Source organism: Eutrema salsugineum, unplaced genomic scaffold (genome assembly GCF_000478725.1).
Source record: "Eutrema salsugineum unplaced genomic scaffold, Eutsalg1_0 scaffold_4, whole genome shotgun sequence".
NCBI classification, from domain to species: Eukaryota; Viridiplantae; Streptophyta; class Magnoliopsida; order Brassicales; family Brassicaceae; genus Eutrema; species Eutrema salsugineum.
The window spans coordinates 14,119,041-14,146,041 of record NW_006256686.1 but is presented as its reverse complement, the minus strand read 5'-3'; the positions used below and the strand labels follow the sequence as shown (position 1 = coordinate 14,146,041).

The window sequence follows — 27,001 nt, the reverse complement described above, 5'->3', positions numbered from 1 at the left end:
GGACCACATTGATCTCTTTGAAGAAATCTGTGGAATTGTGTGAACAACCTTAGAAACTGTGGACTATGTGAAGTGTAAGCTCTTTCCTTTCTCTCTAAGCGATAAAGCTTTAGATGGTTAAAATCTATGCCATCTGGTTCTATTACTTCATGAGAAGAATGCAAGTCAGCTTTCCTAAACCACTTCTACACCAAGTCAAGATCGGACCAGCTGAGAAACAAGATACAAAGTTTCAAACAAAGCCCAATAGAATCATTCTATGAAGCTTGGGAGCGATTTAAAGAGTATGAGAGAGACTGCCCTCATCATAGATTCTCTGGAGCAAACCTGCTAAGCACCTTCTACAGAGGACTTCAGCATAAGTATCAACTTTCTCTTGCAACTGCCAACAATGGGGATTTCAGTTCAAAAACCATACCACAAGGGAGAGCACTAATCGAAAACTTGGCTGTAGCTAACAGCAACAATAACCCTGATTATGACAGATCAAAGAAGACTATCATTAGTCATGAATCAAAGGAGATTGCTGAGCTAAAGAGCATGGTAAGTCAACTTCTTAAGTCTCAAAATAAGAATATACATGCTTGTGATACTGCTGCAGGAAATGAAGAATATGGAAGATATGAAGATGATGGCATGTACCAAGAAGAGGAAATCAATTTCATGGGAGCCCAGGCATACCATAACCGATTCAGCCCAATCTTCAACAACAAGTTTCATAAATTCTGGTGCCAATTTCAACAATCTCTCATACAGACATCAACTACCTGGCGCAGCTTGAAAAGCTGAAGATAAAGCCAACTCCAGCAATTGACTACTCAAATCTTGAGATGCTTGGAATCAGAGAAGATGTGATATGGTATCTTGATAGGCTTGGAATGAGATCATTTATGGAGCAAAGTTTTCCAACCTATGAGAGCCACACTAAGGAGTTCCTTGCATCAGCAACTTTGTGCTACAAGAAGAGAGCTACTTCTAGAGCTCTAGATGGCACACTCTCCTTCTCTATTGGAGGTCATCTCTATTCTCTTACCATCTTAGAGATGTGTGATGCTTTGAAATTGCCTTACTGTGATGAGATTGCATTGGAGAAAGATCCTGATGAAGAGCTTTGGAAACTGATGGGCTATAGAGTTTATGACAAAGGAAGGTCCAAAGCATCATTACTTTCTCATCCTGCTGTCCGCTATGTGCATAAGCTTCTAGCACACACTGTGTTTTCTCGAACCAACCAGGCGAATGTACTCAACCCAGAACTAGTGACACTTCAGCTTTTCACAGATTACCCAAGGTTTCCTTGCTTTGCTTGCATCATTGCAAGGAACCTAGTGAAAGTTAAGCATGAGATGCTTACATCTGAGTGTGAGGACTACTCACTAGCTTTTGGGAGCATCATTACTTCGTATATGGCAGCAGCAGGAGTTGATTTTTCAGCTGAGACACCACTTAGAGAGGATTGGATTGATCTCTCTCAATTCTCTAGAGACAGGACTATCACCAGGGCCAAGATGGATCCAATTGGATTTGCTTACAAGTTCTGCTCCAACACCACCGAGTACAGGGTCCTTCTACCTTTGCATTCAATGCCCCGTGTCCGAGATGGAACAGACCCAGTATGAAAACCAGAGACTAGCGACTTCCTACCATCTCTGCCACTCTTACCTCTGACCATGAAGCAATTTCTGGCTGTAAAATCCAAGAGAGAGGTAGCTGCAAACAGCAGGAGACTTCAGCCTGCACCATCTTCATCCAGAGCCAGATTTTCTCAGACTAGAGCATCCACTAGGAGTGATGCAGACTTTGCAGCTTTGAAGAAGAAGCTTGACCAGCAAGAGAAGATCAACAGGCGCATGAAGAGGCTACTGAAGAAGAACCAGAGGTTTGATGATGACTCCTTTGCCACAGACACAAATGACAGCCATGAGACATAGGCGCCTATCCATCACCACATCACACCCACGGTTCTATCACCATTTTTCTTTTGTTTTATTTTAGACTCTTTTGCTTTTATTTCACCATCTTCTCACCAACTTTTTCACACTAGGGACTGTGTGATTTAAGTCTGGGGGAGGATGTTTATCCGTACTAATCTATTTTTCTTTGTTTCTTATCTTTTTCCTGCAATTTTTAAAATTTTCTATGCTTATCAAAAGACATTGAGTATTTTCAGGAATGTTTGACACAAAACTATGATGAGTAAGACCCATGTGCTTCTAGACTTTTCATACTAGTTCTTTCTGTGGTTAGTACTAGACTACGCAGTAGCTAGAGTACTTGCACTACGAACTCCCACCAGAGGATTTCTACTCATGGAGACTTTTTCTGCCAGGATAGACTAGCTCATTTCACTTGAACATAATCTTGACATCTAATTTTCTCATCACTGGTTTTAGCAGGCATCATGATACATATCTCGGACATCTTCACCTTATTGTTACCACTCTTTGTTGTCCTAGATGGCCATTTCATCTTTAGCTAGTACCACACCCTTTACCCAAAAACCATCATTTCAAACTTCGTGCATTCTCTCTTTAGCTCTTTTGGCAGATATGTGCGAAAACGCCGGAGAGAGAAGAGCAACATGGTTTTCAGTCACTCAAGAGAAGGACTGAATAATTTTGGAAAGTAGAGCATCAAGAATCTATCAAAGCTTGATGGTGCCTCAGAAAGCTTGAATTTAAAGGTAAATTTTGTGCTTCCTAAGACTCTACATCAAAAGACATTTTCCCCTTTAAAACAAAATAAAATAAAAAATAAAAAAAAATAAATCAAAAAATGAAAGGAAAGGAAAAACAAAAAGCTCAAAAGAGTCTAGGTTGGCCGAAATTATCTGAAGCAAAGACTACAAGTATTCATGTGAGCATTGGTTTTAAAACCTGGACAATAATCTGGGGGAGTCATGAGGAAAACCTGAAGAAAGGAGATCAAGAGCTTTAAGGCAAGAAGAATGTGACTGGAAACAGTGGATATCAACAGCCCCACCCTCTCTTGCTGTTTGTATAATGTCTTGTCTCTCCAGAAAAGGTAACCCTAAACACTAAAAACCGCACCTTCTAAACAGCCTTTTTGAATACCTAGCCTTGATTGCCTTGCTAAACTCCTTTTGATGAGAACCACAGGAACTTATAAATGATTGTTAAGAGCTAGTTGACTGGGAGATAAGTTTAAGTGTCTAGACTTTCGCATGACGGATCAACGGACTAGTTATGCCTCTGCTTTGGTGAGAATTTTCTAGACTATCCTTGATTTGAGCATAATGACTAACTCTGGTTTAGAAGCATGGTCTCTGAGATTTCGTTAGTTCCTGCGATTTTCAAACCTCTTTTCCAGGTTCAGATATTTGGTTTTGTTTGAGGACAAACAAAGGTTTAAGTCTGGGAGAGTTGATAACACCTGATTTTGACCATTTTTATGGATCACTTTATAGTATCTTATGCAGGTGTTTTTACTCAGTTTTAAATATTTTATAAGTGTTTTCCATGTTTTGGAGTTTTAAAAGCCTTTTCAGGAAACTTGGGACTTTAGAGAGCATTTTGGAGCAAAAGTACATTTTTGGATAAATTCAGACCGTCAGAAGTTTGGCAACCAATGAAGACCTTCTCACCGTCTGATCATCTCCAAATTTACAGACATCATAGAGGAGACAACCAGCTTTCCAGCACACTTGGAATCAAAGAATCCAACGGTTATATCTCTAGATATCATCAATGCGCTGAAGGCTGATCAACACAAGTCCAGTCAGGCAGAAGTGCTTTCACCCACGGCCAGCCTTCGTCCCACCACAGCTTAAGAGGTTTCACCCCCGGTGGACCTATGTTCAAAACTCAGAAGCCCAACTAAGGCCCAAGACACTTCCTGCACCCATTTTACAAGCCCTGGATGCCCAAAACTTGGAGAAACAGTATAAATACTCATTTTTAGGTCTTTTGTAAGGGAGCCTCTTTCTTCTCTTTGAGAGAGAACTCATTTGTAGTTTTAGGTTTTATTTTTATGCATTTGTAGAAGCTCTCCATGGCCACTCTGTCTTCAATAAGAAAAGTTTTTCTGCAACTTTGTTTCTTTTACTTTTCTTCTTCTTAGTTCTTAACCGATGATGATGTCTACCTCAGCCATGTCTGAGTAGTCACCTAGTTGGCTGAAAGGGTAATCCAAAGGGACCCCATGTTCGAATGACATCTAGGTTTTTAAGAAAAATGGATTTCGATTTTTAACATGATTCTCCCATTCATCCAAATCTCAAAGCAGTAATTCTGGATTTTGATCACCCAGAATCCGATCCTAGGTTAAATCTAAGCCACGAGAGTGTTGTATCTGGGTTTTCTCAACTGGATCTTATGGACGTCACCGTCGTAGGAGATGAAAGCTACCTACGGAGGATACGTAAGCAGAGATGGATTCCGATCTACAAAGCATGATCTTGTTCCGGCATGAGAGCGAGAGTTAATTGCCATGAACAAGTGATCAGATGATTAGGGTGGTGACGAGAGTTGGCTAATCTTACATGTGTTTATCCTAGTTTCAGAGTCATAGAAATTTCTTGCCTAAATTCCTTGTGTTTTAGAACATGAACCCTAAAAATGAACCTTGAATCCAGCGCCGTTTTTCATATATGTTTTCATCGATTTTTACTTCAAGCCTTTTTAATTCTTTGCAAATTTAGATTTAGTGACAAACTAAAACCCATTTTTATTAGATTAGGTCTACGATTGTTTTTAGCATCAGTTAGAATTCCTCAACTCACAGATCTCTGTGGATTCGATCCCTAAGTACTACTGCGTTTTCTGTACACTTGCAGCTTGTCTAGGGTAAAACTTGTGTTGCCCACTGCACTCACATCAGGAAAGAAACTCTTTTCGTGACGCCAAGTGAACTTAATCATACCGTGCTTATGAGACAACCCTTTGTCTTGTTAATGTATAAAAATGCTTTGGGTAGCCTTACTGAACGTGAGCCGGATCTCCCAAGCAGCATTTTGCCTCTTTTGCATGAATTCAAGGACATCTTCCGAAAGAAAGCCCAAGCGGTCTGCCTCCCATCCGCGGAATTAAACATCATATCGACTTTGTTCCTGGCCATCCTTGCCATACCGACCCGCGTTTTGAACCTACCCCGTTCAAACGATGGAACTACAGCGGCAGGTCGGAGAGCTAATGGAGAAAGGACATATGCGGGAGAGTATGAGTCCTTGCACGGTCCCGGTCTTACTCATGCCAACAAAGGACGACACTTGGCGTATGTGCGTCGATTGCCACGCGATCAATCATATCACGGTAAAGTACCAACACCCCATTCCCCGTTTGGATGATATACTTGATGAGCTTCATGGTTCTTCTCTTTTCTCTGAGATAGATTTGAAAAGCGGCTATCACCAAATAAGGATGAAAGAGGGGGACGAATGAAAAACAGCCTTTAATACAAAGCATGGGCTTTACGAGTGGTTGGTAATGTCATTTCGCTTAACCAACTCCCCTAGCACTTTTATGAGACTTATGAACCATGTCTTGCGATCGTTTATAGGCGTTTTTGTAGTTGTGTACTTTGATGACATCTTAGTCTATAGCCAAAAATTCGTTACGCACTTAGAGCATTTGCGGTTAGTTTTAGAAGTGCATAGGAAGGAACAATTGTTTGGGAACTTGAAAAAGTGTACTTTTTGCGTGCATAGTGTTGTGTTCCTAGGCTTTGTTGTCGGTGCCAATGGGATCCAGGTCGACGAGGAGAAGATCAAGGCGATCAAAGACTGCCCCAGTCCCAAGACGGCTGGAGAGGTCCGAAGTTTTCATGGTCTGACCGGTTTCTACCGACGGTTTGTAAAGGATTTTAGTACCATAGCAGCGCCTCTCACCAAAGTATTCAAAAAGTACGTTGGTTTTAAATGGGGCACAGCACAAGAAGAGGCGTTCCAACTCCTTAAAAACAGGCTAACTCATGCTTCTCTCCTTTCTTTGCCTGATTTTATGAAAACCTTTGAAGTTGAGTGTGATGCCTCTGGTGTAGGTATTGACGCGGTCTTAATGCAGGAGAAGCGGCCCATTGCCTACTTCAGTGAGAAACTTGGTGGCGGAACCTTGAACTATCCCACCTACGACAAGGAACTTTATGCCTGGGTCCGTGTGCTCCAAACATGGCAACACTACCTCTGGCCAAAGGAGTTTGTGATTCACACGGATCACCAATCTCTTAAACACCTCAAGGGCCAGCAGAAGTTGAACAAGCGTCATGCGAGATGGGTAGAGTTCATTGAAACGTTTCCATACGTGATCAAGTACAAACAGGGAAAGGAAAACATTGTGGCCGACGCTTTGTCGCGCAGATACACTCTGATTTTGACCTTAGACGCCAAGGTCCTCGGTTTTGCAATGATCAAAGAAGCCTACACCTCCGATCCAGATTTCCAGGAAGTTTATCAATCCTGTTCTAAATTTGCCACTGGAAAATATTTTCGGTGTGATACCTAATGTCATTCTTATTTTACGAAAACCGTCTTTGTATACCTAATGTTTCTCTTTGTAATTTGCTTGTTAAGGAAGCTCATGGGGTCGGTTTGATGGGGCACTTTGGAATAGCCAAGACTCTTAGTGTGGTCTAAGATCACTTATTCTGGCCGCACATGAAAAGAGACGTGGAAAGAGTTTGCGGCCGATGCATCACCTATAAGTATGCGAAATCCCCAGGTTTGTACACTCCTTTACCCATTCCTAGCTCTCCTTGGATTGATATTTCTATGGATTTTGTATTAGGATTGCCAAGAACTAGGAAGGGTTGGGATTCAGTCTTTGTTGTGGTCGATAGATTCTCAAAATGGCACACTTTATTCCTTGTCATAAGACTGATGACGCGTCTAATGTGGCTGATTTGTTCTTTAGAGAAGTGGTTAGGTTGCACGGAATGCCTAGGACTATAGTCTATGACCGTGATGCTAAGTTCCTAAGTTATTTTTTGTAAAACGCTTTGGTCATAACTAGGTACTAAGCTATGCTTTTCCACCATTTGCCACCCACAGACCGACGACCAAACCGAGGTCGTTAATAGAACCTTGTCCGCATTGCTTCGTTCTGTTATTAAAAAGAACCTTAGGACGTGGGAAGATTGTCTACCACATGTAGAGTTTGCTTATAACCATGGGGTTCATTCTACTACAATGTTTTCCCTGTTTCAAATGGTTTATGGTTTTAACCCTCATACTCCACTTGATCTCACGCTTTTACCTTTGTCTGAGCGTGTGAGTATGGATGGGAAGAAAAAGGCCAACCTTTTCAAGCAGATACATGAGAAGGCCAAGCAGAACATTGAAAAGAAGACCGAGCTTTACAAGAAATACGCCAACAAGGGCGGAACCAAAAGGTGTTTGAACTAGTCGATCTGGTATGGATCTATTTGAGAAAGGACAGGTTTCCGGAGGAAAGAAAGTCCAAGCTATTGCCTCGTGTGAATGGTCCCTTTACGGTCCTTCAGTGGATCAATGACAACGCCTACAAGGTTGACTTACGAGGTAAGTACTTAGTCAGTTCCAGCTTCAACATTTCTGACCTTAACCCCTTTGTCGCATATGGACCAGACATGAGGACAAGTCCTTTTCAAGAGGGGGAGGATGATCATTCATGGACCCGTAGGAAGTCCCAGACAAAGGAATCGAGGTTCCAGTAGCACACTTGGCCGTACCGGATGGACCCATGACGCGATCCAGGGCTAAGAAGCTGGCGGGAGCGGTTCGGACTTTACTTAACGGGATTAAGATCAGACCAGACAACCCAACATCACCTAAGATCGTGACCGTGCTTATGAACGCCGGCTGTAACTAACCTGGTTGAGGTGATGGCTTAATACTTTTTTTCCTTACACCGGGTTTGTCGCAATGGGTTTACCAGGTTGCGTTTTAACGAGGTTAAGTCCATTTCCAATCTCTCGACCCAGGTTTGTTTGCGGTCTGGTTCATGGGTCAGTAAACTAAGAGTCATTTTCGGCTTGGTAGTCCAAGAGTCAGTCAAGGCCAGCCGAAGAGTCAGTCTTTAGTTTATTTATTTTAGTCAAAGACTTCATTAAATTTTCTGTCATTTTCGAGTATGTCTCTTTGACTACACCGCCTCCTATAAAAAGGCTTGTACCACCTTACATTTTCGCCATTCACTTATCAAATAAATCTGAGATTTTCTGCTTTGCTCTCTTTGAAATCTTTTGATTCTTTAGGTGGTTAGCCTCCTGAATCATTTTCGGTTTATCAAGTTCATTCCATAGAACTTGACGCAGATTTCGACTGCAAAGTTTAAAGATTTCGTTAGTAGTAATCGGGGCGTAGGGATTTTCGGGAATTCATTTCTCACGCCCTAACATCCCTTTGCTGACTTTTTCTTTTTATTTGTTCCACCCCCTTGTTTCAAGTTGTTCTCCGCGAGTTAGGGCCTAAGGATCTTTGGGATTTATTCCACTCCTTAGAATCTGCTCCGAGAACCAGTTGGAGTCAAGGACCTATCCATCTGATACCGACCAAGTGTGTGTTGTTCTTAGGGAGTTCATATCAGAAGCCCTAAATGAGACCTGGAATACCTTAGGACCTATAAATACATTTCTTAGCACTCCTAAACGGGTGTGTGCTCCTGTAATGAGATTTTGAGCCACCAAACTTTGTTTTTCTAGGGTTAGGCGATGGAGAAGGGGATTTTTCCATGGATCCATTGTTCTTTTTCCTTTCTATCTAATTAACTTTCCTGTTTCATCTTTTGCATTCTTTCATGTCTTTTATCATTCTTTGCATCATGTAGATATATCTCAGAGAGTCAAGTTGCTAAAAATTCATCGATAGGCATACATGTTCGATTAAGATTTCTAAGTTTCTAAACCATTATGGATCTCATCTCTTCTAACTTGTTAATATTGCATGAGAGTAGATTCATGACCTATTCTCTGAGCTTAGGATCGATCAGAGCCATGAGAGTGCTGTATCAGATCATCCATTCCTAGCTTTAGAAGAACATAGTCGCTACAGGTGTCGAGAGCTACCTGTAGAGAAGATGTGAGCAAAAACGAATTCTATAGTTAATGCATTATCTTATTTCTGGCATGAGAGCGAGAGATAATTGTCAGATTTGAGTGATTAATTGATTAAGATGGCGAGAGTTGGTTAATCATACACATGTCTATTCCAGTTCCATGCAGATCCTAGAAAACAGATGAAGATAAATTGCCTAGAGTCTAATTGGAAATGCTTTGACATCGATTAAAAAAACCGGAGAAGTCTAAATCGCGCACTATGAGTCTAGAGTCTATAGTTTGATACGAACACCCTTGAGATATTCTTTTAGTAATTCATTTGCATTGCATTTTATTTCCCGTAAGTATTCGACTATGTTAGGTTTAAGACCCATAACCAAAAACCTTAAACCCCCAATGAGTTTATGATGTTGCTTACTCTCCCAGTTTGGTGTTATTGCAGATTAGACATCTTCCATGTGGATCGACACCCTAATTCCTACAACGTACATTTGTGCACTTGCAGACTCTAGGGTTTTATAAATTTAAAACTTCGGACGAATGGACTTGCAAAATGATGAGCAACCCTAGGCCCACCAACCAAGTTTTTGGCGCCGTTGCTGGGGAAGATTTTAGTCGCTGGAGGTCTAAAACCAGGAGGTTCAAGCCGCAGATGACTATATATATGTCGAGTTTCTGCCAAAACACCATAGGAATTAAACCAAACTCATAAACACCCTAACTTTTCTTTTTCTGCTTATTCTTTCTTCTGTTTGCCCTAGTTTCAGAATCCTTGAAGCATGGATCATCCAAGAAGAAACCCTAATCACGAGCATAGGTTTTGCAACCTGTGTGAAGCTCCAGGCGCATGTTAATCACCATTCAGGCATGATTCCAATCACCTGGATCGGAACCCTCATCCGAACCACCACTATGGAGACTCGCGAACTCCAAGCCACCGTGATGTGCCCTATTCGCCACACTTGGTGAACTTTCGACCATCTCATCCCTTACCTCATCAGATTTTGCATGAGAGCACTGAGACTGATCGATTTAGGCTCCAACTGAATCAATTAGAAGCTATGCTATATTCAATACCTTGACTTCCAAGTTGTCACCTAAGCCACCCTTTACAAGAGGATCGATGATCTCACCAACCATGTGAAATCGCTGTAAGAGCTGCACTCTAAGGATATTTCTGCGCTAAAAGAGAAGATAGAAGTTTTTGAGGAAGAGAAACCAAGACAGAAGTATGATATCCTTCAAGGGTCCATCGATGCCAAAGCTGCAAAGCTAGAGATAAAGGAAGCCAATGAGTTTGCTTCATGGTACAGAGGAAGGAAATATGGTGAACTTCAAGAGATTGAATTTCGCCTAAGCAAGCTTGAGCACAAGATCAAGGAAACCAGTTATGATATAAAGTATCTTTCTAAGTGCCAAGAAGACACAAACCTTAAGGTGAAGAAGATCTTTGAGAATCATAAGAAGAATTCTGTTGTCCATAATTAACAAGAAGAATAAGAATCAACCAACTCTGATGCAGGAGATCATATAAGGGACATCTCAAATAACCCTGAAGACATCCTGGTTGAGCAAGAGGAAGGAGCAGCTGAGAAGCTTTCGGATCTCCCCACCACGGCCACGAGGACTTCATCCACGGCCAGACCCACCACTACCGCGGGTGCGATGCCTTCACCCGCGGAGGACCGCCCTTTCCTCCTAAGCTCGCAACACCAAGTCCCTGAGGATCCAGAGGAGCATTACTCTCACATACCATGCATGATGATCAAAGAAAGTGAACCAGATGTCACAGATGTAGAGGATGAATCACCTAAGAAGATTGAAATGCCTTACATATATTCAATCATTTGTTTTGATGCAGCAAAGTTTTACTGTGATTCTTACTCTGCATTTGAGGCACCAGACCATCCACAGGAAAGACCAGTTCGAACTCTGCAAAACGTTCAAGACAAAGGTCAATTTCCTATCTCTTGTGACATTACAAGATTTTCGAGTTCTGTTGGAGATTTTCTAACTTTTCTTTTTATCTTTGCTTTCTCTGCTCTTAGGTGCATGAAAAATAGGAGAAATCCTGCTAATATCGTACAGCCCTTAGACGAGATTGACAAACACGAAAGAAAACTTTGAAAACTCAGACGAAGAATGCTCAAGATGGCCAATCTTAATGCCCATCGGGAAGATATTTTAAATCGTGATCAGGAGGATCACATTGGAGACGATGACCATGATTCTTTTCATGGTGATGACCGAGATGATTTCCATGAAGGAGATGGTCAGCAACAACTCGATGCAAAGGGAAACCAAATCCCTAGGAATGCTGCTCAAGCCGCTGATAATCAAAGGAGACAAGACCGGGTCGATGCTGAAGGAAGAAGGAATGATGAAAACATTGTTCAAGTAGTTGTTAGAGAAGCCAATCGACCAATACAACTTGCTAATCCTGCGAGAAGACAGCCACAAAATAGGCTCATTGCCGATTTTGATGCACCTCACCAACACTTTCAGAATAGATCAGATATTCAAGTCCCTGTTCCAGCATAAAGCCAGGGATTGTGTCTTTGGTGAAGCAAAATCAATTCCATGGAATATCTACTGAGCATCCAATGGACCACATTGATCTCTTTGAAGAAATCTGTGGAATGGTGAGAACAACCTTAGAAACTGTGGACTATGTGAAGTGTAAGCTCTTTCCTTTCTCTCTAAGTGATGAAGCTTTAGATGGGTAAAATCTCTGCCATCTGGTTCTATTACTTCATGGGAAGAATGCAAGTCAGCTTTCCTGAACCACTTCTACACCAAGTCAAGATCGGACCAGCTGAGAAACAAGATACAAAGTTTCAAACAAAGCCCAATAGAATCATTCTATGAAGCTTGGGAGCGATTTAAAGAGTATGAGAGAGACTGCCCTCATCATGGATTCTCTGGAGCAAACCTGCTAAGCACCTTCTACAGAGGACTTCAGCAGAAGTATCAACTTTCTCTTGACACTGCCAGCAATGGGGATTTCAGTTCAAAAACCATACCACAAGGGAGAGCACTAATCGAAAACTTGGCTGTAGCTAACAGCAACAATAACCCTGATTTTGACAGATCAAAGAAGACTATCTTTAGTCATGAATCAAAGGAGATTGCTGAGCTAAAGAGCATGGTAAGTCAACTTCTTAAGTCTCAAAATAAGAATATACATGCTTGTGATACTGCTGCAGGAAATGAAGAAGATGGAAGATATGAAGATGATGGCATGTACCAAGAAGAGGAAATCAATTTCATGGGAGCCCAGGCATACCATAACCGATTCAGCCCAACCTTCAACAACAACTTCATAAATTCTGGTGCCAATTTCAACAATCTCTCATACAGAGATCAACTACCTGGCGCAGCTTGAGAAGCTGAAGATAAAGCCAACTCCAGCAATTGACTACTCAAATCTTGAGATGTTTGGAATCAGAGAAGATGTGATATGGTATCTTGATAGGCTTGGAATGAGATCATTTATGGAGCAAAGTTTTCCAACCTATGAGAGCCACACTAAGGAGTTCCTTGCATCAGCAACTTTGTGCTACAAGAAGAGAGCTACTTCTAGAGCTCTAGATGGCACACTCTCCTTCTCTATTGGAGGTCATCTCTATTCTTTTACCATTTTAGAGATGAGTGATGCTTTGCCTTACTGTGATGAGATTGCATTGGAGAAAGACCCTGATGAAGAGCTTTGGAAACTGATGGGTTATAGAGTTTATGACAAAGGAAGGTCCAAGGCATCATTACTTTCTCATCCTGCTGTCCGCTATGTGCATAAGCTTCTAGCACACACTGTATTTTCTCGAACCAACCAGGCGAATGTACTCAACCCAGAACTAGTGACACTTCAGCTTTTCACAGATTACCCAAGGTTTCCTTGCTTTGCTTGCATCATTGCAAGGAACCTAGTGAAAGTTAAGCATGAGATGCTTACATGTGAGTGTCAGGACTACTCACTAGCTTTTGGGAGCATCATTACTTCGCATATGGCAGCATCAGGAGTTGATTTTTCAGCTGAGACACCACTTAGAGAGGATTGGATTGATCTCTCTCAATTTTCTAGAGACAGGACTATCACCAGGGCCAAGATGGACCCAATTGGATTTGCTTACAAGTTCTGCACCAACACCACCGAGTATAGGGTCCTTCTACCTTTGGATTCAATGCCCCGTCTCTGAGATGGAACAGACCCAGTATGAAAACCAGAGACTAGCGACTTCCTACCATCTCTGCCACTCTTACCTCTGACCATGAAGCAATTTCTGGCTGTAAAAGCCAAGAGAGAGGTAGCTGCAAACAGCAGGAGACTTCAGCCTGCACCATCTTCATCCAGAGCCAGATTTTCTCAGACTAGAGCATCCACTAGGAGTGATGCAGACTTTGCAGCTTTGAAGAAGAAGCTTGACCAGCAAGAGAAGATCAGCAGGCGCATGAAGAGGCTACTGAAGAAGAACCAGAGGTTTAATGATGACTCCTTTGCCACATAGACAGATGACAGCTATGAGACATAGGCGCCTATCCATCACCACATCACACCCACGGTTCTATCACCATTTTTCTTTTCTTTTATTTTAGACGCTTTTGCTTTTATTTCACCATCTTCTCACCAACTTTTTTACACTAGTGACAGTGTGATTTAAGTCTGGGGGAGGATATTTATCCGTACTAATCTATTTTTCTTTGTTTCTTATCTTTTTCCAGCAATTTTTAAAATTTTCTATGCTTATTAAAAGACATTGAGTATTTTTCAGGAATGTTTGACACAAAACTATGTTGAGTAAGACCCATGTGCTTCTATACTTTTCATACTAGTTCTTTCTGTGGTTAGTACTAGACTACGCGGTAGCTAGAGTACTTACACTACAAACTCCCACCAGAGGATTTCTACTCATGGAGACTGTTTCTGCCAGGATAGACTAGCTCATTTCACTTGAACATAATCTTGACATCTAATTTTCTCATCATTGGTTTTAGCAGGCATCATGATACACATCTCGGACATCTTCACCTTATTGTTACCACTCTTTGTTGTCCTAGATGGCCATTTCATCTTTAGCTGGTACCACACCCTTTACCCAAAAACCATCATTTCAAACTTCGTGCATTCTCTCTTTAGCTCTTTTGGCAGATATGTGCGAAAACGCCGGAGAGACAGGAGCAACATGGTTTTCAGTCACCCAAGAGAATGACTGAAGAAATTTTGGAAAGTAGAGCATCAAGAATCTATCAAAGCTTGATGGTGCCTCAGAAAGCTTGAATTTAAAGGTGAATTTTGTGCTTCCTAAGACTCTACATCAAAAGGCATTTTCCCCTTTAAAAAAAATAAAATAAAAAATAAAAATAAAAAATAAAATAAAAAAAATGAAAGGAAAGGAAAAACAAAAAGCTTAAAAGAGTCTAGATTGGCCGAAATTATCTGAAACAAAGACTACGAGTATTCATTTGTGAGCATTGGTTTTAAAACCTGGACTAAAATCTGGGGGAGTCATGAGGAGAACTTGAAGAAAGGAGATCAAGAGCCTTAAGGCAAGAAGAATGTGACTGGAAACTGTGGATATCAACAGCCCCCCCTCTCTTGCTGTTTGCATAATGTCTTGTCTCTCCAGAAAAGGTAACCCTAAACACTAAAAACCGCACCTTCTAAACAGCCTTTTTGAATACCTAGCCTTGATTGCCTTGCTAAACTCCTTTTGATGAGAACCACTGGAACATATAAATGACTGTTAAGAGCTAGTTGGCTGGAAGATAAGTTTAAGTGTCTAGACTTTCGCACGACGGATCAACGGACTAGTTATGCCTGTACTTTGGTGAGAATTTTCTAGACTATCCTTGATTTGAGCATAATGACTAACTCTGGTTTAGAAGCATGGTCTCTGAGATTTTGTTAGTTCCTGCGATTTTCAAACCTCTTTTCCAGGTTTAGATCTTTGGTTTTGTTTGAGGACAAACAAAGGTTTAAGTCTGGGGGAGTGATATATCTATATTTTGCATCATTTAGGCTGCATTTTAGAGTCCATATCATGTGTTTTCTCATGTATATTGAGTCTTTAGGCATCAAAATAAGTTTTAGGACTTGCATTAGGTCCCAAAGAGTCTTGCATGTTTTGAAGTCTTTATCAGATGCTTTGGAGGCTATTTAGAGCTCAAGAGGAGGATCAGGAATGAAAGCGGTGAAGAAAAGGGTCAAAAATGGTGAAATCCGCTTGGAAGAATTTCTCGGCCAAAATTCGTACCGGCTGGACGAAAACCTCGGCCAAAATCATTACCGAACGGTCGTTATCGGCTAAAAATGAGTATCGGGTGCAAATCCCATCGGGTGAAGTTTTACATCGAGGCGAGAAGATTTATCGGCTAAAAAGCTTACCGCGGTACATGATTCTCGGACATTTTCTTTACCACGGGAAGCATTTCTCGGCCAAAATCTATTTTCACCCGCGCACTTCAAAGATCACCAATCCGGGGAACCTTCCAGTCCGAACCAGTTGACGAGGTCTTCATAAAAGTTTGGGATAATCAAGCCAAGATCCCAGAACAGTTGGAATCATGCAATTCGGACCAGTAAGAAGAGAGATATCGCCTCCGGAAGACATGCCTGTCTCGCATGCACCCGAACGCCGATCAGCTGAGCTTCAAAGATTACGTGGGACGGAGCCCTTCCGATTCGAACCAGTTTACCGAGTCTTCATCAAAGTTTGAGATCTATGAAAGACCTTTCCGGAACGCCTAAAGTCGCTCAATTTGGAGCGGTGGTTTAGAAGATACCGACTCCGGAGTACACATCGGTCTAAAAGCTGTATTTTCCGGTCATTCCAGTGCGGTGCAAAGATGAGCAATCCGGGGAGCCTTCCACTTCCCAAGCTCCGATGGTTTATTCACCAACGTTTGAGCTGAATGAGTCATCTTGACTATGGAACCGGTCTCAAAGCATTTGGAGTCGTGTGCTGAAAGTTATTGCTTCCGGAAGACAAGCGGGTCGATACGAGCCCAAATGAGTTGTGATACGCGCTAAGTATTCTCTCGAGCCTCGACATCGCTACCTCGACACTGCTCAGGCCAAGGCTCATCTCTTAAGAGCATTTTGGGCTAGACCTCGTACTGATCCCTCGGTATGTTGAGATCAAGGCATGCATGCAAGGGCAGTGAAGCTGAAAACGACTAAGTGTTGAACATGCACATCGGTACAAAGACCTCGGCATTGCATGCCGGACTCCGTCTTCCTGAACCCCTCGACTACCAAGCTCCTCGGCATTACATGGCGAGGTCCCTTGTCACAACTCCAGAATCAAGAACAAGGTGACTTAAAAGAACACACGTAAAGATGGATCGAAGACTAGGGTTCATGCATGTTCTTGACTTGTTCTTCACGAGATCTCCATCTTAATCTTTGCTCACGTGCACCTCTCGGCATCGAAGCCTCGGCTTCACACTCCGACACACCGTGGTGCTCACCCAACAACCCAAGAAGGCGGCTCAGTACCCGGTTTGTTCTGGGCTGACCCGCAATACTTTCCCTTCACTATAAATAGATTTTAGGACCAAAAACCTAATCATCTTATCTCTTATCATCTTTTAGCTTTAAGAACTTGCCTCTTTTGTGAAACTTGATTAATCTAATCCGATATCTCGTTTTTGCATCAGAATCTTGTTCTTGTTATATTTCTTTTATTCTCCAGCATTAAACTCCTTATCATGACTAGCTACACGTCTTGCAAAGGACTTAGTGAGCTCGTTATGATCAGTGAGTAGTCGTTTAAGCGGCTTTAGATAGGTAGATTAGGGTGCTTTCATGATAGATTAGTGAGTTTAGGGGTCTAGACTTGCATGTTTCATTCTTTAACCGACGAGATCTCTAAGCTGGATCCAAGCACATCACTTGAGGTTCAGATCTGAGACATATCTCGCATCAAAAGTGTTTGTAGAAATGTCTGAACCACTCGGTTAAAGGTTTAAGAGTCTTTCATCGCGAGAGTGATAGTTTGTTCTCTTAAATGACTTATTGAACTGAATCTTAAAGCTGGCTGATTCGTGCTTCTCAAAAGGGATTTTGGTATGAAAGAGGATCAGTTTAGATGTTTAATGCTTTCATGAGAAGATTAACATACTTTGAGTTCATGTTAAATGAAACAGCTTGATAAATCTGATTCATTAACTTACTAGTCTAGCTTGGAAGCACCCGAGTCATATATCCTGTCTAAAGCCTCTGCCTTTATCATATATCATCATCATCCAAACCATTTGCTTATTTACTATTGATCACTTGCATCTTCAGCTAGTTTAAATCTCATATTTTGCTTCATTTTCATGTTTACTTGCTTGTTAAGTAGTTTAGCAAAAACCTTTACCTGTTCATCTTGACTTAAGATCACAAGTAACATAGACTAGTGTCTCACACACGAGTTTGGATTGATAACCCCTTGTACTACAAGACAGGGGATTGATAACCTCTACAAAGAGCTTCAAAAACTCTTAGTTATCAATTGGCGTCGTCGCCAACTTGTGGGAGCATAAGTCTCTTATTTGTTCTTAAGCTCAAGACTTTACTTTCTTTTGTTTTACTAACTCTTTTGCAAGTTCTAGCTTTGCTTTCAGGTGCATGAAAACCAGGTCTCGTAGCACAGAACCGCCTCTCCCTTACGACAATAACATCAACCGGATTGAAAGGCGAGCTCGCGAGAGAGAACGGCACTTTGAAAGGCTTGGTATGGCAGAACAGCAAAGGATAGAACAGCAGGCTCAAGATGCCGAGCACCAGGCTCAGGCTAATCAGGCGCAGGCAGAAAGAAATGAACAACAAGCCTTCGTTAACCAACAACAGGCTCAAAGAAATGAAAGGCTTGCTCAGCAAAATCAACATCAAGCAAATAGAAATGAGCAGCAAGCCCATCATGTTCATCCGCCTCCGCCACCAGCTCAGAGACAACCTCCTCCGGTCTTTGTTGGAGAAAACGACCGAGCTAACGCGCACCAATATAGAGCCGGGATTCAGGCACCACCTGTGCAAAACAACAACTTTGAAGTTAAAGCTTCCCTGCTCAATATGGTGCAGAACACCAAGTTTCACGGTCTACCCGGAGAGGACCCTCTTGAGCATCTTGATCAGTTTGATCGGGTTTGCGACCTGACAAAGATTAATGGCGTGTCAGAAGATAGCTTCAAGCTACGCCTGTTCCCATTCAGCCTCGATGATAAAGCTCACTAGTGGGAAAAGAACCTCCCGAGGGGTTCTATACAAACATGGGAGCAGTGTAAACTGGCGTTCTTATCAAAGTTCTTCTCCACATCACGCACGGCCAAGCTAAGGAATCAGATATCAAGTTTCACGCAGCACAACAACGAGAGCTTTAGTGAAGCCTGGGAATGGTTCAGGAGCTATACCAACCAATGCCCACACCACGGCTTCTCGGAGGCATCCCTCTTGAGTACTTTATACTGAGGTGCACTCCCCAAGATCAGAAACCAACTCGATACAGCTTCAAATGGAAATTTTCTTGGGAAAGAAATCAATGCGGCAATGGAACTAGTGGAGAACCTCACCATGTCCAATGATACGTATGGAGAAGATTTTGACAGGGCAAACCCTTCAGAAGGATCTAGTGAAGAGCAGCGCATGATGAAAGATATAAGAGAGCTACAGAGCAAGCTTGACAAGGTTCTAATGGCTACACAAAAGCCAATACACTTTGTAGGCGAGTTTAATGAGCAAGGGCCGAGTTTTGATAATGTCAATGAAGATGGTCTAACTCAAGAGGAGCTGAACTACATAGGAAATAAGCAAAGGTATCAGCGGTTTAACAACTACAGCAACAATCCAAACCTCTCTTAACAAAACCCAAATGTAGCTAACCTTCAAGACCAAGTGTACCCTGCTCAATAACACCAACAAAAATATGCTCCAAAAGCTCCATTTCAGAATAGCTTTCAGCCCAAGCACCAATTCAGTGGGCAGTAGCAGAGTTACACTCAGCAAAATCAACCGGCTCAAAGCAACAACTTTAATAGCCAACCGCAGCAACATAAGTTTCCACCAGGGTTCAATCCGCAGCCGATGGGTAATCAGCAACAGAACCAGGGAACGGGTCAGAATCAGATGGGACCTGATGTCTGTGGGATTCTACAGCAACTGTTACAGGGTCAACAGAGGGTTGAGAGTCAGCACGCTACAATGCAACAGGATATTAGAGAGCTTAAGCAGAATCAAGCCTATACATCATCAAGAGGACCGGCTTTACCAGGTAAGCCGGAGCCTAACCCCAAGGAATATGTGAACTCCATCACATTGAGGAGTGGTAAAGAATTACAAACTCCAGCACCTAAGACAAAGCTCATTGAGGCCAATGAGCAACTCGGAGGGGAGGCAGCCTCAGATGATGCTCAACAAGAAGAAGTTTTAAAGAAGGAACCGATTAAAGACAAAGGAAAAGAGGTGGAGAAGACACCTGAGTTTGAAAAGCCCTACGTTCCACCACCACATTACCAGCCCAAGATACCATTCCCAGGGCGTTTCAAGAAGAAAATCCTAGACAAAGCCAAGGCGGTCTTTGAGAAACACTTGGAGAACACGAAACTGACTTTACCCATCATAGACGCTTTCTTAGCTATACCTCAGCTTGGAAAATTTCTAAAGGATGCGATTCTCAACAAGACAATGGAGCTCCAGGGTATGGTAATATTGAGTCACGAGTGCAGTGCTATAATTCAGAGGAGATCTATACCAAGAAAGCTATCCGATCCGGGCAGCTTTACTTTGCCGTGTGCCATAGGTCACTTGAAGTTCTCAAATTGCTTATGTGACCTAGGAGCTTCTGTGAGCTTAATGCCTTACACGGTGGCCAAGAGACTAGGATTCAAAAGCTACAAGCCGGCCAAGATCTCCCTTGTATTAGCTGATAGATCGGTTAGACTACCGGTGGGCTTACTTGAGGATCTACCTTTGAGAATCGGTGAAATAGAGATCCCCACGGACTTCATAGTTCTTGAGATGGACGAGGAACCTCTAGACCCCATTATCTTAGGGCGACCGTTCTTAGCAACAGCAGGAGCGATCATCGATGTGAGAGGGGGTATGATCGAGTTACACATCGGCTCCGAGACTATGAAGTTCAACGTGAAGGAAATTATGAAGAAACCGACCATTGGAGGTCAGGTTTTCTATGTGGAGGCTATCAAGGAGCTAGCTGATGAGCTCCTAGAGGAGTTGAACGCAGAATACCCGTTACAAGTGGTCTTAACAAGGGAACAAAGCGAGCACGGGTACTTGAACGAGGAAAGCGAGGTGTACAAACGTCTCTTGGACCAACCGAAGGAACTTGGGGCTGAGGCGAGGTTTCTAGAGCTCAGGAAGAGTGGCTTCGACATTTTAGACATCAGGGAATCCAAGTGTGTTTAGGAGACACCTCGGGGTATCATGGCCGCGACAGCTTGTGCTGAGGTCAATGGTAAACCGCGCGAGAAAGAAAAGAACAAGGGAGCTGTTCCGAGCCAATGCAGCTTTGATGCCGATAGGAATGAGGCTGATGCAGCCCCTGTTGAGCTCAAGCCTCTTCCAACAGGGCTCAGATACGCTTTCTTGGGCTTAAACTTCACATATCCCGTGATCATCAATGACAGTTTGCTTGAACATGAAGAGAGTGCATTGCTTAGTGAGATAAGAAAGTTCAGGAGAGCCATAGGATATTCTTTGGCTGATATTAGAGGAATCTCTCCTGACATATGCACCCACAGGATACACCTAGAGGACCAAGCTATGTCCTCTATTGAGCATCAACGACGTCTTAACCCGAACCTCAAAGAGGTGGTTAAGAAGGAGATACTCAAGCTCCTTGAGGCAGGAATAATTTACCCAATCTCTGACTCAAGGTGGGTATCTCCTGTTCACGTTGTGCCGAAGAAAGGTGGGATCACGGTGGTTAAAAACGAAAAGGAAGAGCTTATAGCCCGAAGAACCATAACCGGTCATCGCATGTGCATAGACTATAGAAAACTGAATTCTGCTTCTAGAAAAGATCATTTTCCTTTGCCATTCATTGATCAAATGCTTGAAATGCTAGCTAACCATCCTTATTTTTGTTTTCTTGATGGGTACTCGGGTTTCTTTCAGATCCCCATAGATCTCTGAGATTAAGAGAAAACAACATTCACTTGCCCCTATGGCACTTATGCTTATAGGAGAATGCCTTTCGGTCTTTGTAATGCACCGGCCACTGTTCAAAGATGCATGATGCATATTTTCTCTGATCTAATTGAAGAGAAAGTGGAGGTGTTTATGGATGATTTTTCTGTATACGGCTCCTCTTTCTCTGATTGTCTTGCTAATCTATCTCAGGTTCTAAAGCGATGTGAGGAGCATAGGCTCTTCTTGAACTGGGAGAAATGCCATTTCATGGTCCAAGAAGGGATTGTCTTGGGGCACAAGGTATCAGAGAAGGGCATAAAGGTGGACAAGGCTAAGATCGAGGTTATGGTCAACCTACAAGCTCCGAACTCAGTAAAAGGAATAAGAAGTTTCCTTGGTCACGCAGGGTTCTACAGAAGATTTATCAAAGATTTCTCCAAAATATCTCGACCCTTGACGAGGCTATTGTGTAAAGAGGTGGAGTTTATCTTTGATGATGAATGTGAAGAAGCGTTTAAGAGAATCAAGGAAGCATTGATCAGTGCACCGGTTGTACAAGCCCCTGATTGGTCATTACCATTCGAAGTGATGACGGATGCATCTGATTTTGCCGTGGGGGCTGTCTTGGGGCAAAAGAAAGACAAGAAGCTTTACGTGATCTATTACGCAAGCCGCACCTTGGATTCAGCTCAAAAAAAGTATGCCACCACTGAGAAGGAAATGCTCGCCATTGTGTTTGCACTTGATAAAGTCAGGAGCTATTTAGTGGGATCAAAGGTCACTGTCTATATGGATCACGCGGGTTTGAGGTATTTGATGACCAAGAAGGATGCTAAGCCGAGGCTTCTAAGATGGGTTTTGTTACTTCAAGAGTTTGATATGGAGGTGCTTGATAAAAAAGATATTGAGAAAGGAGCTGCCGACCATCTCTCAAGGCTGAGAATTGAAGAACAAGTCCCTATAGACGACGCTTTACCGGAAGAACATCTCATGCTAGTCCGGTCTTACTTAGAAGTGGAGGAAGCCAACACGATCAAAGAAAGAAGCCTCCCGTGGTTCGCAGATCTGGTGAACTACTTGTCATGCGGTTTAGAGCCACCTGATCTTGATACTTATCAGAGGAAGAATTTCTTTAGAGATGTTATGAGATACCATTGGGATGAGCTGTATCTATACGTGCTTAACAAGGATCATCTCTATAGACGATGCTTGGCCGAAGAAGAGATCTATCCAGTGCTACAAGAATGCCACGGTTCAACGTATGGGGGTCACTTAGGTGCGTTCAAGACAGTCCCCAAGGTTTTACAAAGCGGTTTCTGGTGGCCGACCATGTTCAAAGACGCTCAGGATGTAGTCTCGAGATGTGAAGCTTGTCAAAGGCACGGTAACATATCCAAGAGGAATGAAATGCCTCAGAACCCGATTTTTGAAGTAGAGGTCTTCGACTGTTGGGGCATTGACTTCATGGGTCCCTTTGTAAGCTCATACGGGAATCAATATATACTAGTTGCTGTGGACTATGTAAGTAAGTGGGTTGAAGCGGTTGCATCTCCGACTAATGATTCAAAGGTTGTGTTAAAGCTCTTTAAGAGCATCATTTTCCCAAGATTCAGAGTCCCAAGGGTAGTTATCAGCGACGGGGGAAGCCACTTTATCAATAAGACTCTTGAGAGTCTTTTGAAGAAGCACGGGGTAAAGCACAAGGTGCCCAGCCCTTATCATCCTCAAACTATTGGCCAAGTGGAGGTCTCAAACCGCCAGATCAAGGCCATTTTGGAGACAACCGTGAGCTCATCTCGGAATGATTAGAGCAAGAAACTAGATGATGCTTTGTGGGCTTACAGAACCGCCTACAAAACTCCCATTGGAACCTCACCATTTAACTTGCTCTATGGGAAAAGCTGCCATTTACCAGTTGAGTTGGAGTACAAAGCCTTGTGGGCAGTGAAGCTTCTGAACTTTGATATCAAGACAGCTCAAGAAAAGAGAGTTTTACAGCTTCATGAGCTAGAGGAGATCCGTTTAGATGCTTTCGAGAGCTCTAAAATCTACAAAGAAAGGAACAAGGCGCTCCATGACAAGAAGATACACAAGAGAGAGTTCAAAGAAGGGGATCAAGTTCTGTTGTTCAACTCAAGACTTAAGCTGTTCCCTGGAAAGCTAAGGTCTAGGTGGTCCGGTCCGTTTACAGTTCTTGAAGTAAGACCTTACGGAGCCGTTGTTTTAAAAGGAAAAGATGGACAAGGATTTCTGGTAAACACTCAGAGGGTAAAGCACTACTTGGCATCAGAAACAAGAGAGGGAGCTACCTCAGTTCCTCTTCTTGAACCTGAAACTGCCTGAAAAGGTAAGTAAAGTCAAACTTAGAGACGTTAAACAAAGTGCTCTTAGGAGACACCCCAAGCTTATCCTTGTAAATACTTCATTTTTCATCTTCTTTTTCTTTTTACTTAAAGCTTTTTGAACAGTTTGTTAAGTGTTTTCAGGTGTTAGACAGTGAGTCTTGTGATTAAAGAAAAGAGAAGCTTGAGAAGACACGGCCTGATGACTTAAGAACAGGAGTACTCGTAGACTCGGTATCGACCCTCGGTATATTCATACCGCGGTCACCTTTTACCGAGTGAAAGTCTGAGAACCTCGGCTAAACTCCTCGCCTTATTTGCATCATGGCCGTGTAGGAAAAGTGAAATGGTGAAATGACTAAGTGTGGGGGAAGCCCACGGTGTAAACACCTCAGTACAATTATACCGAGGAGCAATGTTCGCATGAAACGGTTAAAAACCTCGACTTGAGGGCGCGACCAGTTTACACCAAGGCCAACTCGTCAAAACCCCCAAGCACCAAGTGTTCTTTGTTCAAACAAGTACCCTCGGCATGATGCCCTCGTGGTGGAGCATGCCGAGGTGCCTGGTTTCACGAATGAACAAAAAAACAAGAACACTTGGAACACTTAGATCAAAGAAGAAGGGTTACGCGATTCATGGGAAAGACCTGAAGGCCACGGAAATCTACCCGTTAGCGTGAGCTCAAAACCCTCGGCTTGGTACCCTCGTAGTGGAACATGTCGAGGCCGCTCATGTTAACACGAGAAAAATCGGTTTAGACCGTACGGCCCACGTCATATCCATACCGCGGTCATTTGGAGGCTTTGCGCGGTATTTTGAATTCAAACGCGCGGTCAATGGCTGGAGCTGGAACAGAAGGGGGGACCAGTCCCACAACAGTCCAAATGCCAGCTGGAAAGCGCGCTCCAGCCCATACCTGCCTCCATACCGAGCCAAAACGCAGAGTTTGCCTTCTTCATCCTTTTCTCTGCATTTCACGAACACAACTTTCTCATTTCTCATCAGTTTCACGCGATTCCAAGTGTTCTAGACTCGTTAGGGTGTTGTCTATTCTGCATAAGCATTTCACTGAGCTTGAATCTTGGATTCCCAAAGGTATTTTCATTTTAAAGAACTCATCTTTTTTCCTTCATTCTCTGTGAGCATTATTGTTTGTAAAATGTGGAATCGATTCTTTTAAACCGTCTCAGCCTTTGGGAACAATTTTAAAAATTCCATCAGGATAGACAACACATGAAAAACCGGTTCTTGCACTGAAAATTGTTTGTTCTTGAGTTTTTAAATTCACAAGAAAATGCGCTTGGAATCGGCTTTAATGGTGAACTGAGTTTCTGAGCTAAACTGTCTATATATCTTTGCTTCCACCGGCTGTATTGGCTTGTTTGCGAATCACTTTGATGTTTGAGAAGCTATTAAACCGGTCTTGTTAAAGAGATAGCTCTGTGCTGAGTGTTACACTTGATTCTCACATCTTCCTTGAGAGTTTCTTTCGCAAATGACCGAGGAACAGACCATTCCGGCTCACGAGACAAGCAAGAACAAGGTCCAGAGGAAGGTCACAAAAGGGAAAGCTGTCGCCTTGGCACGAGGTGGGGGAACAAGCAAGAAAACCTCTGCAAGACCCGAAGGTGAACCGGCCGCGAAGAGAGCAAGGAACGATGAGCTCGCGCATGCACCAGTGCCTGAGCCAAGGAGGGACGGGAAGCAGGTGGTTTCTGACTTTGATGAGGAAGACGATGGAGCTCTGGTTCCACAAAAAGAAACAAGGGAACGCGAGACCCACCGTGGCAAAGGACCAAAGAAAGAACCGAAAGCCGAGCCTGAAGGAGAGCATTTCCCAACCAATGAAGAGTACTTGGACCATTTTAACTCGGTGAGAGTGGCTCAAGGTCGGTTCCCCGACATGGATCTGTTGAGGAAGCTTGAGATTCTCGACGATGTTAGCCTCATCTTTCAAAACATGGGTTTGGCCGAGTTCTTTGAGCTGAGCGACGTTGCATATGAAGGGATTACATAACAGTTCATTGCCACTTTGGAGGTCATTATATACCCCAAGAGAGATCCCAAGCGTTTACATGGGAAAGGATTCGGCCATATAGAGTTTGATATGGATGGCGTACACTACAAGATCAGTTTCAAGGAGCTTGATGAGATATTCGGTTTTGTGAGGAACGGGAGCTCCCTTGATAAGTTTGTGTACCCGAAGGAGGAGTTAGCTGCCTTATGGGAAACCATTGCTTTTGGACCCTACTTGGGAGGCAAGAGCAAGACGAGTTGCATCAGGAACCCCGCGATCAGATACGCTAACCGAGTTCTAGCCTCCATGTTCTTCTCGACCTATAATCCTGGAGTTATTCACTTGGCCGAGCTTGAAATGTTGGGACTTGGTCTGAAGCCGCTCATCACGCAGATGAAGAACAAGAAGGAGTTCCAAAGGCCAATCCATGTACCTTCTTTAGGCGCGTTCTTCGCGATCCAAATGCTTACCTACCGTCACAATGTGTGGTGTGATCGGAAGAAGAAAGGCACGAGGAGGCTCCATAATGGTTGGATTGTGACTAAGATCTTGAGAGCTAAAGGGTTTGTATTCCCTGACTCACCGTCAAAGCCGAGCCTCATTGATGAGCAATACTTAAGCAAAAGCGGTTTCTTCGGAGGCAAGTCAGGGAACAAATGGGTTTACAACTTCACGCTGATGCACAGAGACGGGACGCAGGTTCTCTTGCCTAACCGAGGCCTCACCATGCTAGATAAGCAATGCAATGTGTTTTTCTACGTCCTCAAGGATCAGCTGTACAACCCGTTTCTCGATCCGCCAATGCGCAAGTGCACCAAGGTAAACAAGGCCGCGACTAGTAGGCCTCTGAACGAGAATGGCACGGCCGGATGTGAGAATGAGGAGCCGAGACACTCTGAGAGAAGAATACAGGCTGGCAGATACCATTTTGATCCATACGTGTGGGGAGAGCCTGAATACCACACCAAGAAGCTGTACTCGAGAGTCAACACCCTCCAAAAATGGTGTAAGTGGCAAGACAAGACCATTCATGCATTGGTGGACTGTGTAAGGCACCTGAAGAAGAAGGTCAAGCAATTCACCACACCATCTTCTCCTGACAAGAACTCGGCGACCTCAACAGCACCGGTTGCACAAGAGGAGGTCGGAGAAAGCTCGAACGCGAGGAAACCGGAGTTTCCACCAGGAAAAGAGGACTGGATTGATCCTGCCACGGCATTCCTGCCTGAACCCTCTGAAAGCAGCCCACCACGTCAGTCCACACCCTCCTGCTCAACATCAAATCCCTCGCACTACTTGGGATCAGACCTCTCCGACTGAGGTATCGACTTCAAACCCTTGTAAATATACATCTTGTATATATCATCTTGCATTTGTCTAGTTTTTCCTTTTTACTTCTCTCACACGCTTTTATAACACAAAGGACTGTGTTATTTAAGTGTGGGGGAGGAGCTTTGTGTTTTCTGATCTTGTTTTCTTTGTTCTTATTTGACTTTTTGCATTCTTGAGTCTCATCTAGCT

The 27,001-nt window shown here is 43.1% G+C and overlaps 3 non-coding genes across 3 annotated transcripts; all 3 read right to left on the bottom strand.

The window, feature by feature from the left end:
* Positions 1-208: 208 nt before the first annotated feature.
* Positions 209-314, bottom strand: LOC112084828. Its single transcript, XR_002898487.1, has one exon. It is a non-coding gene; the product is annotated as a small nucleolar RNA R71 (small nucleolar RNA).
* An 11,487-nt stretch (positions 315-11,801) lies between these two features.
* On the bottom strand, positions 11,802-11,907 carry LOC112084817. The gene has a single exon (XR_002898477.1). It is a non-coding gene; the product is annotated as a small nucleolar RNA R71 (small nucleolar RNA).
* A 6,391-nt stretch (positions 11,908-18,298) lies between these two features.
* On the bottom strand, positions 18,299-18,405 carry LOC112084725. The gene has a single exon (XR_002898386.1). It is a non-coding gene; the product is annotated as a small nucleolar RNA R71 (small nucleolar RNA).
* Positions 18,406-27,001: the final 8,596 nt, after the last annotated feature.